Source organism: Meles meles, chromosome X, assembly GCF_922984935.1.
Source record: "Meles meles chromosome X, mMelMel3.1 paternal haplotype, whole genome shotgun sequence".
Classification (NCBI taxonomy): Eukaryota; Metazoa; Chordata; class Mammalia; order Carnivora; family Mustelidae; genus Meles; species Meles meles.
This window is the reverse complement of record NC_060087.1, coordinates 62,596,824-62,613,177: the sequence shown is the minus strand read 5'-3', so window position 1 is coordinate 62,613,177 and position 16,354 is coordinate 62,596,824. Positions and strand designations below refer to the sequence as shown.

The following is a 16,354-nucleotide window of genomic DNA, read 5'->3' as shown; positions in this document are numbered from 1 at the left end:
TTATTCTCTGCCTGCTAGCCCTTCCCCACTAAGGCTATCCTGGTGACTGTATCTTGCTTTCACCCCACATCTTGACAAGTTTATGTTGTCAAATATTAAAAGAGCCAGGGGTAGAATCCAGGATTCATCTGGGTTTTTAGCTGGAGATAGAGGACAGAGGGGAGAGGAACTAGTGGTTTCTGGCCCCAGAAAGTTGACAAAGCCTTTACTATCTTTCCTCTCCGGCCCCTCCTGGGGGAAAGAGAAAATTATTTATTTCCACTACCTGCTCCACTTAGCTTCCCTTACTCAATAACAGTTTCTGTCTTGCTTATTGCCTTACTCAGCAATGCAATGAGGAAGAATCAAACTTTGATGTACTATCTCTAGCATAACCTATTCCTTGCAGATATGAAGGAAATAGAAAAGTCATGAAAAAAGTCATGAGCTTTCATTCTGAAGTCCTGAGCTCCTTAGCTCCTCAGGTATCCACTGTCCTCATGTCCTTCAAATGCTTACCGAGATACGTATTCAGATTTTAAGAAGGCATCTAGTTCTTGGGAGGATAGTTGGGATGTGTGTGTGTGTCAGGGGGGAGGCTGCGGGAAGATAGGGGGAACCAAGATACAATTATACTCTTTAGCCAGAAAAAAAAATGGTGATGAAATCCCAGGATTTTTGTTATGCATGTATACCTATAATAATTCTGTCATTAGTATTCAGATGTAATGCTGGTAGCCCTTCCCATTCCTAAGATATATATTCAGAAGGACTTTCTCTAGGAATGGGGGATTCTAAACTGATCCATCCGCAAGTTCAGCTGGTTCTCTTTATGTCCACAGTATGGGAAGGGAAGGAGATTAACACTTATTGAGTGATATCCTAATCACTTTAAATAAATTTATTACTTTAATTTAGAGAGGGAGGAGCAAGATGGCAGAGGAGTAGGAGACCTAAATTTCATCAGGTCCCAGGAATTCAGCTAGATAGTTATCAAACCAGTCTAAACACCTACAAACTCAACAGAAGAATGAAGAAAAGAATAGCAGCAATTTTAGAACAGAAAAGTGACCACCTTCCAGAAGGTAGGACATGTGGAGAAGTGAATCTGAGCTGATATATGGGAAGATAGACTAGGGGCAGAGGGGACAGCTCCTGGCAAGTGGTAGAGCAGTGGAGCACAAAATTGGAACTTTTAGAAGTCTGCCCCACTGAGTGACATTGCTCCAGAGGCTAAGTGGGGAGTGGAGCCCTCACAGAGTCAGTGTGGTCTCAGGTCCTTTGGGGTCACAGAAAGACTAGGGGTGCCCGAGTGTGGCAGAGCTCCCAGGTGTCAAAGTGGAGAAACAGCAGCAAAGACAGAGCAGAGGAGTGGGCTTTCAGCTTGGGGTTGCCCTAAAACATGATCCCTGGCACAGTCGGGCCACTGCTATTTGAACAGGGACCCCACAGGAGGCAGATTTGGGGAGAACCCCCTTCCTCCATCAGGAGGAGTGGCATGGGAGCCCACTGCAAGAATCAGTGGGGTTTGGAGACTCCAAATGGGGCAGTGTTCCAGAGATAGAAATGCTCAGTCACAGGCCAGGTGAACATGGAGTGGGACCGGAGACCAGGGAGACAGGAATGATTGCTTTTCTCTGAGGGCTCACTTAGGAGTAAGGTCCTGAGCTCTTGGCTCCTCTGGACTGGAGATTGGGAGTCTGCTATCTTCATTCTCTTCCTCCAAAGCTGTACAGAAAGTATTCAGGGAACAATGCTACCGAGAGCAAAACCAAGCAGATTTCTTAGCCTGGCCCCTAGCAGGAGCAGTGCAATTCCACCTCAGGCAAACACAGTTGAGAATCACTATGACAGGCCCCTCCCCCGGAATATCAGCAGGAACATCCAGCCAAGACCAAGTTCACTGATGAATGAGAATTGTGGAACTCCAGAGCTAGGGAAATGCAGCACATAGAACTCATGGCTTTCCCCCCATGATTCTTTGGTCTTTCAAAGTTAAATTTTTTAAATTTTATTTTTTTCTTATTCTATTTAAAAAATTTTTTCCTCTTTCCTATTTTAACCTTTTTAAACTATTTTGTCTTATCAATACCTTTTTAATTTTTTTAAAATTTTCATTGTTATAGCCATATTCTATCCCTTCATTGTATTTAACCTTATTTTTTGTATATATATGTTTTTCTCTCCTTAAAATTTTGGGATACCGTTTCTTCTAACAGATCAAAATATATCCTAAATCTAACTTATGGCTTTGTTCTAGTCTCTAACCTGATCACATTCTCTCCTTTTTTTTTTCTTTTTTCTTTTTTCAACCAACTTCATATCTTATTGATTCCTGTTTTAGAAACTTCTAAAATTTTCATCTTTATGGTCATATTCCATCACTTCATCATGTTTACCCTTATTTTTGTATCTGTATAAGTTTTTCTTTTTTTAAAATTTGGAGAGGCAGTTTCTTCTAACAGAACAAAATGCACCCAAAATCAAGTGTGTGGCTTTGTTCTCTCTCTCTCTCTCGCTCTGTGTGTGTGTGTGTGTGTGTGTGTGTGTGTGTGTGTGTGTATATATATATATAATTTATTTTTCCCCTCTCTCTCTCCTTTCTTCTCCCCACGGTTTTGGGTCTCTTCTGATTTGGTTAGTGTATATTTTTCTGGTATCGTTGCTACCCTGTTAGTATTTTGTTCTCTCATTCATCTATTCTTATCTGACAAAATGATAAGGTGGGAAAACTCACCTCAAAAAAAAGGACAAGAGGCAGTACCAATGGCTAGGGACCTAATCAATATGGACATTAGTAAGATATCAAAACCAGAGTTCAGAATGACGATTATCAAGATGCTAGCTGGGTTTGAAAAAAACATAGAACATACTAGAGAATCTCTTTCAGGAGAAATAAAATCCCTCTATGGAGAAATAAAAGAACTAAAATCTAACCAAGTTGAAATAAAAAGAGATTAATGAGGTGCAATAAAAATAGCTCTTACTGCTATGATAAATGAGGCAGAAGAGAGAATCAGTGCTATAAAAGACTAAATGATAGAGAATAAAGAAGCAGAGCAAAAGAGAGACAACTACTGGACCAGGAGAGGAGGATTTGAGAGATAAGTGATACCATTAAGACAAAACAATATTAGAGTAATTTGAATCCCAGGAGAAGGAAAGAGAGGGGGCAGAAGCTATATTACAGCAAATTATAGCAGAGAATTTCCCTAATTTGGTGAGGGGAACAAGCATCAAAATCCAGGAGGCAGGGGCACCTGGGTGGCTCAGTGGGTTAAAGCCTCTGCCTTTGGCTCAGGTCATGATCCCAGGGTCTCCTGGGATTGAGCCCCACATTGAGCTCTCTGCTTAGGAGGGAGCCTGCTTCCTCCTCTCTCTCTCTCTGCCTCCCTCTCTGCCTACTTGTGATCTCTGTCTATCAAATAAATAAGTAAAATCTTTAAAAAAAAACCAGGTGGCACAGAGAAGCACCCTCAAAATAAATAAAAATAGGTCACAACTCCTGTCATTTAATAGTAAAACTTACAAGTCTTGGTGACAAAGAAAATTCTAAAAGCAGCTTGGGACAAGAGGTCTGTAACATTCAACAGCAGAAATATTAGACTGGGAGCAGACCTATCCACAGAGACCTGGCAGGCCAGAAAGAACTGGCATGATGTATTCAGAGCACCAAATGAGAAAAATATGCAGACAAGAATACTATATCCAGATAGGCTATCATTTAAAATAGCAGGAGACATAAAAGGTTTCCAGGACAAACAAAAACTAAAAGAATTTGCAAGCACCAAACCAGCCCTACAGGAAATATTGAAAGGGGTCCTCTAAGCAAAGAGAGAGCCTAAAAGTAACAGACCAGAAAGGAACAATATACAGTGACAGACATCTTACAGGCAGTATAATGGCAGTAAATTCATATCTTTCAATAGTTACCCTGAATATAAATGGGCTAAATGCCCCAATCAAAAGACAGAGGGTATCAGAATGGATAAAAAAACAAGACCCATTGATATGTTGTCTTCAAGAAACTCATTTTAGACTCAAAGACACCTCCAGATTTAAAGTAAGGAGCTGGAAAACAATTTACCATGCTAATGGATATCAGAAGAAAGCTGGGGTGGTAATCCTTATATCAGATCAATTAGATTTTAAGCCAAAGACTATAATAAGAGATGAGGAAGGACACTATATCATACTTAAAGGATCTGTCCAACAAGAAGATCAAACAATTTTAAATATCTGTGACCATAACATAGGACCAACCAATTATATATATCAGTTAATAAGAAAATCAAAGAAACACATCAACAATAATATAATAATAGTAGGGATGTTAACACCCTACTCACTGAAATGGACAGATTGATCATCTAAGCAAAAGATCAACAAGGAAATAAAGACTTTAAATAACACACTGTAACAGATGGACATCCCAGATATATTCAGAACATTCCACCTCAAAGCAAGAGAATACGCATTCTTCTCCAGTGTACATGGAACATTCTTCAGAATAGATCACATTCTGGGTCACAAATCAGGTCTCATCCAGTACCAAAAGACTGAGATCATTCCTTGCATATTTTTAGGCCATAATGCTCTGAAGCTAGAACTCAATCACAAGAGGAAAGTTGGAAAGAATTCAAATACATGGAAGCTAAAGAGCGTCCTACTAAAGAATGAATGGGTCAACCAGGAAATTAAAGAAGAATTTAAAAAATTCATGGAAACAAATGAAAATGAAAACACAACTGTTAAAAATCTTTGGGATTCAGCAAAGGCAGTCCTAAGAGGGAAGTATAAAACACTAAAAGCCTTTCTCAAGAAACAAGAAAGGTCTCAAATATACAATCTAACCCTACACCTAAAGGAGCTGGAGGAAGAACAACAAATAAAGCCTAAACCCAGCAGAAGAATAGAAATAATAAAGATAAGAACAGAAATCAATGCAAATAGAAACCAAAAGAAGAGTGGAACAGACCAATGAAACTAGGAGCTGGTTCTTTGAAAGAATTAGTAAGACTGATAGATCCCTGGCCAGATTTATCAAAAAGAAAAGAGAAAGGACCCAAATAAATAAAATCATGAATGATAGAGGAGAGATCACAACCAACACCAAAGAAATGCGAACAATTATAAGAATATAATACAAGAAACTATACACCAGCAAATTTGATAATCTGGAAGAAATGGATGCATTCCTAGAGAGATATAAACTACCAAAAATGAACCAGGAAGAAATAGAAAACCTAAACAGATCCATCAGCAGTAAGGAGATTAAAGCAGTATCAAAATCTCCCCAAAAACAAGAGCCCAGGGCCAGGTGGATTCCTAGGGGAATTCTACCAAACATATAAAGAAGAACTAATACCCATTCTCCTAAAACTATTCCAAAAATTGGAAATGGAAGGAAAATTTCCAAAATCATTTTGTGAAGACAACATTACCTTGACCCCCAAACCAGACAAAAACCCCTCCAAAAAGAAGAATTACAGACGGATATCCCTGATGGACATTGATGCAAAAATTCTCACTAAGATACTAGGCAATAGGATCCAACAGTACATTCAAAGGATTATTCACCATGACCAAGTAGGATTTATTCCTGGGCTGCAAGGCTGGCTCGACATCTGCAAATCTACCAAAGTGATATAATACATTAATAAAGGAAAGAACAAGAACAATATGATACTCTCAATAGATGCTGAGAAAGCATTTGACAAAGTACAGCACACTTTCTTGATCAAAACTCTTCACAGTGTAGGGATAGAGGATACATAACTCAATATCATCAAAGCCATCTATGAAAAACCCACCTCACATGAATATCATTCTCAATGGGAAAAAACTGAGAGCTTTACCCCTAAGGTCAGGAACATGGCAGGGATGTCCACTATCACCAATGTTATTCAACATAGTACTAGAAGTCCTAGCCTCAGCAATCAGACAACAAAAAGAAATAAAAGGCATCTGAACCAGCAAAGAGGAAGTCAAACTTTCACTCATTGCAGATGACATGATACTTTATGCAGAAAATCCAAAAGACTCCACTCCAAAACTGCTAGCTCTCATACAGGAATTCAGTAAAGTGTCAGGATATAAAATCAATGCATAGAAATCACTTGCATTTCTATACACCAACAAGAAGACAGAAGAAAGAGAAATTAAGGAGTCAATCCCATTTACAATTGCACCCAAAACCATACCTAGGAATAAACCTAACCAAAGAGGCAAAGGATCTGTACTCAGAAAACTATAGAATACTCCTAAAAGATTGAGGAAGACACAAAGAAATGGAAAAGCATTCCATGCTCATAGACTGGAAGAGGAGATATTATGAAAATGTCTACCCTACCTAGAGCAATCTACGCATTTAATGTAATACCTACAGAAATACTATGAACATTTTTCAAGGAAATGGAACAAATATTGCTAAAATTTATATGGAATCAGAAAAGACCCCAAATAGCCAGCGGTATGTTGATAAAGAAACCCAAAGTTGGCAGCATCACAATTCCAGACTTCAATTACAAAGCAGTAATCATCAAGACAGTAGGGTACTGGCAAAAAAACAGACCCATAGATCAATGGAACAGAATAGAGAGCCTCAACTCCATGGCGAACTAATCTTTGACAAATCAGGAAAGAATATCCAATGGAAAAAAACCAGTCTCTTCAACAAACAGTGTTGGGAAAATTGGACAGCCACATGAAGAAGAATGAAACTGGACCATTTCCTTACAGCACACATAAAAATAGACTCAAAATGGGTGAAAGACCTCAATGTGAGACAGGAATCCATCAAAATCCTTGAGAAGAACACAGGCAGCAACCACTTGGACCTCAGCCACAGCAACTTCTTCCTAGAAACATCAGAAAAGGCAAGGGAAGCAAGGGCAAAAATGAACTCTTGGGACTTCATCAAGATCAAAAGCTTTTGCACAGCAAAGGAAACAGTCAAGAAAACTAAAAGACAACTGACAGAATGGGAGAAGATATTTGCAAATGACATATAAGATAAAGGGCTAGTATCCAAAATCTATAAAGAGCTTATCAAACTCAACACCCAAAGAACAAATAATCCAGTCAAGAAATGGGCAGAAGACATGAACAGATATTTCAGCATAGAAGACATCCAAGTGGCCAACAGACACATGAAAAGGTGCTCTCCATCACTCGGCATCAGGGAAATACAAATCAAAACCACATGAGATACCACCTCACACCAGTAAGAACAGCTAAAATTAACCAGTCAGGCAACAACAGGTGTTGGTGAGGATGCAGAGAAAGGGAAACCCTCCTACACTGTTGGTGGGAATAAAAACTGGTGCAGTCACTCTGGAAAACAGTATAGAGGTTCCTCAAAAAGTTGAAAATAGAGCTACCTTATGACCCAGCAATCACACTACTGGATATTTACCCTAAACATGTAGGGTACAACGCAAATGTTGTGATCCAAAGGGGCACCTGCACCCGAATGTTTATAGCAGCAATATCCAGAATAGCCAAACTATGGAAAGAACCTTGGTGTCCATCAACAGATGAAATGATAAAGAAGCTGTGGTATGTATGTATGTGTGTATATACATTTATATATATATATAATATATATATAGGAATAAACCTAACCAGGCTTATTGTATATATGTATATAATGTATATACATGTATATGTATATATGCATATGTATATATATGTATATATGTATATATACAAGGTTTATTGTATATATGTATATACAATGTATATTGTATACATTGTATATATGTACATATACATATACATATATATTTATATATATAAATATATATACACACATATATGTACATATATACACATATACATATGTATACATATATACATGTATATACACACATATACACATATACATGTATACATGTATATATACACATATACATGTATACATGTATATATACACATATACATGTATACATGTATATATACACATATACATGTATACATGTATATATACACATATACATGTATACATACATACACACACACACACACAATGGAATACAATGCAGCCATCACCCCCCCCCCCGAAATCTTGCTATTTGCAATGACATGGATGGAGCTAGAGGGTATTATGCTAAAAAAAATAAGTCAATCAGAGAAAGACAATTATCATATGATCTCTCTGATATGAAGAATTTGAGAGGCAGGGTGGGGGTTCATGGGGGGAAGGGAGGAAAAATGAAACAAGATGGGATCAGGAGGGAAACAAACCATAAAAGACTCTTAATCTCAGGAAACAAACTGAGGGCTTCTGTCAGGGGGTAGGATAGGGTGGCTGGGTGATGGACACTGGGGAGGGTATGTGCTATGGTGAGTGCTGTGAACTGTGTAAGACTGATGATTCACAGACCTGTACTCCTGAAACAAATAATACATTACATTTTAATAAAAAATAAGTACTCACCTATAAGAACTCAAGAGCCCAAATGAAAATGATATTTATTAGTGAATAAAAAAATTACAAAACATGAAGAAAAAACTAATAGCTACCCATAATCTTATCATGTTAACTTTTAAAATGTATTTCCTATTGAGCTTATTTTTTATTTTTGAACTATAATTGTGAGTATATGTATATTTTATTTGTGTTCTACTTGACAGTTTACCAGAGGCCTTTTTTGTTGTTGTTGTTTTTGTTTTTTTGTTTTGTTTTCTTTAGAAGGATGCTGTTTAGTCTCCATGTATTTGGGTTCTTTCCAGCTTTCCTCTTGTGATTGAGTTCTAGCTTCAGAGCATTGTGGTCTGAAAATATGCAGGGAATAATCCTAATCTTTTGATACCGGTTGAGACCTAATTTGTGACCCAGGATGTGATCTATTCTGGAGAAGGTTCCATGTGCACTAGAGAAGAATGTGTATTCTGTTGCTTTGGGATGAAATGTTCTGAATAGATCTGTGATGTCCATCTGGTCCAGTGTGTCATTTAAGGCCTTTATTTCCTTGTTGATCTTTTGCTTGGATGATCTGTCCATTTCAGGGAGGGGAGTGTTAAAGTCCCCTACTATTATTGTATTATTATTGATGTGTTTCTTTGATTTTGTTATTAATTGGTTGATATAGTTGGCTGCTCCCACGTTAGGGGCATAGATATTTAAAATTGTTAGATCTTCTTGTTGGACAGACCCTTTGAGTAGGATATAGTGTCCTTCCTCATCTCTTATTATAGTCTTTGGCTTAAAATCTAATTGATCTGATATAAGGATTGCCACCCCAGCTTTCTTCTGATGCCCATTAGCATGGTAAATTGTTTTCCACCCTCTCACTTTAAATCTGGAGGTGTCTTCGCGTCTAAAATGAGTTTCTTGTAGGCAACATACTGATGGGTTTTGTTTTTTTATCCATTCTGATACCCTGTGTCTTTTGATTGGGGCATTTAGCCCATTAACATTCAGGGTAACTATTGAGAGATATGAATTTAGTGCCATTAGTAGCCTGTAAGGTGACTGTTACTGTATATTATCTCTGTACCTTTCTGATCTACTACTTTTAGGCTCTCTCTTTGCTTAGAGGACCCCTTTCAATATTTCCTGTAGAGCTGGTTTGGTGTTTGCAAATTCTTTCAGTTTTTGTTTGTCCTGGAAGCTTTTGTTTTGTTTTTTGTTTTTTTTTAATTTATTTATTTTTTCAACATAACAGTATTCATTGTTTTTGCACAACACCCAGTGCTCCATGCAAAACGTGCCCTCCCTATTACCCACCACCTGTTCCCCCAACCTCCCACCCCTGACCCTTCAAAACCCTCAGGTTGTTTTTCAGAGTCCATAGTCTCTTATGGGTCGCCTCCCCTTCCCTTTTTTTTTTTTATAAACATATAATGTATTTTTATCCCCAGGGGTACAGGTCTGTGAATCGCCAGGTTTACACACTTCACAGCACTCACGATAGCACATACCCTCCCCAATGTCCATAACCCCCTCCCCCTTTCCCAACCCCACCTCCTCCCAGCAACCCACAGTTTGTTTTGTGAGATTAAGAGTCATTTATGGTTTGTCTCCCTCCCAATCCCATCTTGTTTCATTAATTCTTCTCCTATCCCCCGAGCCCCCCATGCTGCATCTCCATGTCCTCATATCAGGGAGATCATATGATAGTTGTCTTTCTCCGATTGACTTATTTCACTAAGCATGATACCCTCTAGTTAATCACTATTTTGAGTACTGTGAAATATTAAAAATAAATAAATAAATACATTTATTATTTTAATTTAAACAGCAGTCATAATGAGATATGTATTATTATCTTTTTCAACAGGCAAGGAAACTGAGACTCAGAAAAATTTAAGCAGCTTTTTCAGGCCCACCTAGCTAGTTGGAGGGGAATCGGGTTTCAAACCTAGGACTGAGTTATTCCAAAGCTCACAGTCTTTGGTATTTGGTGGGACCATAAAAGTGGGCTGACTTACCCCAAGACTGATAGGACAGCTCCAATTGCATAACATGCTTCTCTAAATATTTAAGTTGAATTCTTTATGTATAAAACATCCTTGTAAGAAAAGTAAGAAGGTAAGGAGAGAAGAGATTGCAGTAGATTGCCAATCTGAAGACAGTCTGAAACCGAGAGTTAGCATTTGTGTACTTCTGTCGGGTCAAACTTAAAAAACAAAACAAAACCAACACAGTAGTGTCACCCAGAAACAAATCTGCACTGCTAAGAAAGTCATGCATACTATTTTTCCACTGCTAGTTCTAATTAAAGTTAAAGGATTAAATGAATAGGGTAACAGGACTACAGAAGGCCTTACAATTTAGTAAAATTACAACACCCATCCTGACACCTGCGAATCAGGAGAATAAGTGTCATCACCTCTCTTTATGAATAAGAAAACTGAGGACCAGGGAAGTAATGATATAAAGTTGTTGAGATGGGGTTGGGTGGGTCCTGAAGTCATGAATGGCATCCCTTCTTTAATACATTTTTAAGTAGGGGAGGTAACATGATCAAAGTAATACCTTGATACTAGTTGACTCAGAATGAATCATGAGATTCAGAACTGTAGGCTAGAGTAATGCTAGGCAAGGAATCAGGAGGTTCTGGGTTCTAGTCATGGTTTTATCACCTTTATTAATGCACGATCCTGTAAAATAAAGATAAATATCCCTGTCATTTCTATTTAACAAAACGGTTGGAGACTCAAATGAGAGAAATAATGGATATAAGAGTGCTTAATAAGTCATTAGATATCTTGAAATAAATTAGACCCTTGGTGACCAGAGGAGTTAAAGTTAATTTTTAATAAATATTCTGAGGATCATCCATTCTGTTGACACTTATGGCACATACATATATTGTTGTGCCAACCTAAAACGTTTTTAGTGAAGAAATAAGACAATAACTCACCTGAAAATATGTTCCATGGCTTTCGGCTACTTTAGGTACTTTTCTAGAACTAGTTAAGAATAAGATGGATGTGATAGAATTGCTGATTCTTCCCTTATCTGTCTACCTCTTTTTTTTTTTTTTTTTTTTTTTTTCTCATTTTATTTATTTTTTCAGCGTAACAGTATTCATTCTTTTTGCACAACACCCAGTGCTCCATGCAAAACGTGCCCTCTCCATTACCCACCACCTGTTCCCCCAACCTCCCACCCCTGACCCTTCAAAACCCTCAGGTTGCCCCAACCTCCCACCCCTGACCCTTCAAAACCCTCAGGTTGTTTTTCAGAGTCCATAGTCTCTTATGGTTCGCTTCCCCTCCCCAATGTCCATAGCCCGCTCCCCCTCCCCCAATCCCACCTCCCCACAGCAACCCCCAGTTTGTTTTGTGAGATTAAGAGTCATTTATGGTTTGTCTCCCTCCCAATCCCATCTTGTTTCATTTATTCTTCTCCTATCTCCTACCCCCCCATGTTGCTTCTCCATGTCCTCATATCAGGGAGATCATATGATAGTTGTCTTTCTCCGATTGACTTATTTCACTAAGCATGATACGCTCTAGTTCCATCCACATCGTCGCAAATGGCAAGATTTCATTTCTTTTGATGGCTGCATAGTATTCCATTGTGTATATATACCACATCTTCTTGATCCATTCATCTGTTGATGGACATCTAGGTTCTTTCCATAGTCTGGCTATTGTAGACATTGCTGCTATAAACATTCGGGTACACGTGCCCCTTCGGATCACTATGTTTGTATCTTTAGGGTAAATACCCAGTAGTGCAATTGCTGGGTCATAGGGTAGTTCTATTTTCAACATTTTGAGGAACCTCCATGCTGTTTTCCAGAGTGGTTGCACCAGCTTGCATTCCCACCAACAGTGGAGGAGGGTTCCCCTTTCTCCACATCCTCTCCAGCATCTGTCATTTCCTGACTTGTTCATTTTAGCCATTCTGACTGGTGTGAGGTGATATCTCATTGTGGTTTTGATTTGTATTTCCCTGATGGCGAGTGACGTGGAGCACTTTTTCATGTGTCTGTTGGCCATCTGGATGTCTTCTTTGCAGAAATGTCTGTTCATGTCCTCTGCCCATTTCTTGATTGGATTGTTTGTTCTTTGGGTGTTGAGTTTGCTAAGTTCCTTATAGATTTTGGATACTAGCCCTTTATCTGATATGTCGTTTGCAAATATCTTCTCCCATTCTGTCAGTTGTCTTTTGGTTTTGTTAACTGTTTCCTTTGCTGTGCAAAAGCTTTTGATCTTGATGAAATCCCAACAGTTCATTTTTGCCCTTGCTTCCCTTGCCTTTGCCGTTGTTCCTAGGAAGATGTTGCTACGGCTGAGGTCGAAGAGGTTGCTGCCTGAAAGTACAGCATCCCTTCCTGATCAAAACTCTTCAAAGTGTAGGGATAGAGGGCACATACCTCAATATTATCAAAGCCATCTATGAAAAACCCACCGCAAATATCATTCTCAATGGAGAAAAACTGAAAGCTTTTCCGTTAAGGTCAGGAACACGGCAGGGATGTCCATTATCACCACTGCTATTCAACATAGTACTAGAAGTCCTAGCCTCAGCAATCAGACAACAAAAAGAAATTAAAGGCATCCAAATTGGTAAAGAAGAAGTCAAACTATCACTCTTCGCAGATGATATGATACTATATGTGGAAAACCCAAAAGACTCCACTCCAAAACTGCTAGAACTTGTTCAGGAATTCAGTAAAGTGTCAGGATATAAAATCAATGCACAGAAATCAGTTGCATTTCTGTACACCAACAACAAGACTGAAGAAAGAGAAATTAAGGAGTCAATCCCATTTACAATTGTACCCAAAACTATAAGATACCTAGGAATAAACCTAACCAAAGAGACTAAGAATCTATACACAGAAAATTATAAAGTACTCATGAAAGAAATTGAGGAAGACACAAAAAAATGGAAAAATGTTCCATGCTCCTGGATTGGAAGAATAAATATTGTGAAAATGTCTATGCTACCTAAAGCAATCTACACATTTAATGCAATCCCTATCAAAATACCATCCATTTTTTTCAAAGACATGGAACAAATAATCCTAAAATTTATATGGAACCAGAAAAGACCTCGAATAGCCAAAGGAATATTGAAGAACAAAGCCAAAGTTGGTGGCATTACAATTCCGGACTTCAAGCTCTATTACAAAGCTGTCATCATCAAGACAGCATGGTACTGGCACAAAAACAGACACATAGATCAGTGGAACAGAATAGAGAGCCCAGAAATCGACCCTCAACTCTATGGTCAACTAATCTTCGACAAAGCAGGAAAGAATGTCCAATGGAAAAAAGACAGCCTCTTCAATAAATGGTGCTGGGAAAATTGGACAGCCACATGCAGAAAAATGAAATTGGACCACTTCCTTACACCACACACAAAAATAGACTCCAAATGGTTGAAGGATCTGTCTACCTCTTTACTCAACCCACATTTCCTCTGAACTCTAAGGACCACTAGGATCCTAAAGAAACAGCCTCATTTAAAGGCCAATATATAAGGAAGAAAGCAGGAACTGTGAGCTTATGAGTCACAGAAGAGAGTAATACAACAAAATGCCTCCTATAATCTGCCATAATGAGGTGGGGTGAAAAAAAATTGCACACACATTTTGATCTTTTCACAGTGCTAGAAACAGTTTAATTAGCTCTCAATATATACCTAGATAAAAATATTAGTATATACTTAGATCAAATGATAACTATTATGTCTTCCTATGGACTGTGGGCAAGCAGCACCATCTTGGCACCTATGACAAAAGTTTTGTTTTTTTTTTTTTTGGAAAAAAAAGGAGATTGTTATCTTAACCCAAGTCTTTATATTCCCCTCTTACTGCTTTTCCATTTTTGCTCCACCAATTTTTCCAATTTTACTGTCTCAACCAGTTTGTGCTATCATCCACCTCTTCTGCTCACAAAATGTTCCAACATATTTACAACAGTTCTGAAATAATTGTACCACATTCACATAGGGTGTTCCCATCTCTGCCCTACTCTGCAGTTTGTCTGAATTTGTACTTTGTTTTTGTTTTTGCCAGGATGCCTGGACTTAAAAAGGTGAAAGCACCATTATAAAGACAGGGTCCAAAATGTAATCAAATCAGAACCCCTACTGAGACTATCTAATAAAAGTTTCCATTTACAAACACATCATAGAATCAGTTTAGAGCCAGTCATTTTGCTAATGCCTTGCTCATTACTGAGTTTGCTCTGACAGGGAAGTGGTCTTGAATTCTTGGAATATGAAGAACTGAGAGTAAGGAACTGGAGTTTTCCAATCAATGGGTATGGAAACTTGAAAATTTTTCAGGGTGGTTAACATGACAAAATATGTTGCTATTTCTTCCTCTGCCTCCAACTTGAATATACTAGGGCTCAATGCTGTCACCTCAGGGTGGCAGCTCTAGCTGCTGACACTATCTAAAATTTTTACAGTCACCCAGTTGTTACCCAGACACTTTGGAGTGATAAGACAATATTGTGATTCGATTCCGTTTTGATGAGTGGCCACAGTAGGCTCAGCATTTTATTATTTACTTAAATTACTGAGGAGAATTGGGTGGTACCCTACAGCTAATCATTTCTAAACACTTAATTTCAGCTAAGTGATTACTTTGGTATTTTCCATACAATTTATTTATACTAAAAATCACATTTATATATTTAACTATAAAAGTGATCAAGGACAAGTGGGCAAGATGTGTAGAGTACTTTACCTGGAAAAGGCCTGGTGGCCTTTGTACTCCCTTAGATAAAATCCTGGCCCTGTTGAACAGAGAAGGAAACTCATCCGAGCAGAAGGGGAATTTCTCTCAAAATATGAGCATGCCATCATTGCTCCATGTACTGCAAATAAAAGGAGAGTGTTCATGTGTCTGATATGCATGAACAGGTGCCATAGACAGCTCTCGCAGGTGAATGGCAATAAACAGCTCTCTCTGTCAATACCTCTCTTATGATATCTTTCATTCTCTTTTGAGTCTGCCAAATGAAGTCACACCATAGTTAAGACTCATGAGGAAATACGGGGATGTAGATTTTGAACCAATTAAACTGGAGTCACATCACCCTTAGACATGGGCTCACTTTATTCCTAGAGAGTAGGATTACCTTGTATTACAATAAATAAGTCAATTTTTAAGGGTTAAAATAAAGTATTTCCAGGAACAAGTTATACACTGGATTTACTAGCTGCTGACCATTCCTCCAATATAATCTAAATCGAATTGTAGGCAGATATGTGAACTGAAAGCCAGACTAGTATTTAAGCAGCTGCTGATGCAACTGGGTTAAACTCTAAACATTAGCAACTACTTAAACAGCAAGCTAGGGAAAACTTTTGCTACCTTTAGATGAATGTAAGTAAGTCCTAACACTAAGCTAAGCTATCACCTCATGATGTCTAATGATAAGGGTATTAACATTTATGCATCACTTACTATGTACTAGAAGCTTTATATTGATTTGTCTTTAACCCTTTAAAAAGCCCTGTAAAGTAGGTAGGAATTAGCATTGCTATTTTATAAATGAGGAAACTAAATATTCTCAGAGAGTTTAAGTAACTTGCTAAAAATCACACAGCCTTATTACCATAATTCTAGGCCAATATATTCAGGTTACATGCAGAAATTTTAATAGAAGAGACATTTCTGTGTGTGTGTGTGTGTGTGTGTGTGTATGTGTGTGTGTGTGTGTGTGTGTGTAAAAGGGAACAGTAGTTTCATGAGCAACTACAGCATAGGGAATATAGTCAATAATATTGTAATAACTATGTATAATAACAGGCAGTAACCATACTTATTGTGGTGAGCATTTCATAATGTATATAATTGTTAAATCACTATGTTGTACACACAAAACTAATACTGTATGTCAACTGTACTTCAATTTTTTAAAAAAGAACAAATTGCTACTTTAATATTTTTCT

General features: G+C 37.9%; 1 protein-coding gene across 1 annotated transcript in view; it reads right to left on the bottom strand.

The window, feature by feature from the left end:
- The window catches only part of NEXMIF (neurite extension and migration factor), a 38,103-nt gene extending 22,905 nt beyond the window's left edge, over positions 1-15,198 (bottom strand). Inside the window, exon 1 of the mRNA XM_045994678.1 lies at positions 15,144-15,198. The gene's annotated coding sequence lies outside the window, so the exon portion shown is untranslated. The remainder of the gene's footprint in view (positions 1-15,143) is intronic.
- Between the last annotated feature and the right edge of the window lie 1,156 nt (positions 15,199-16,354).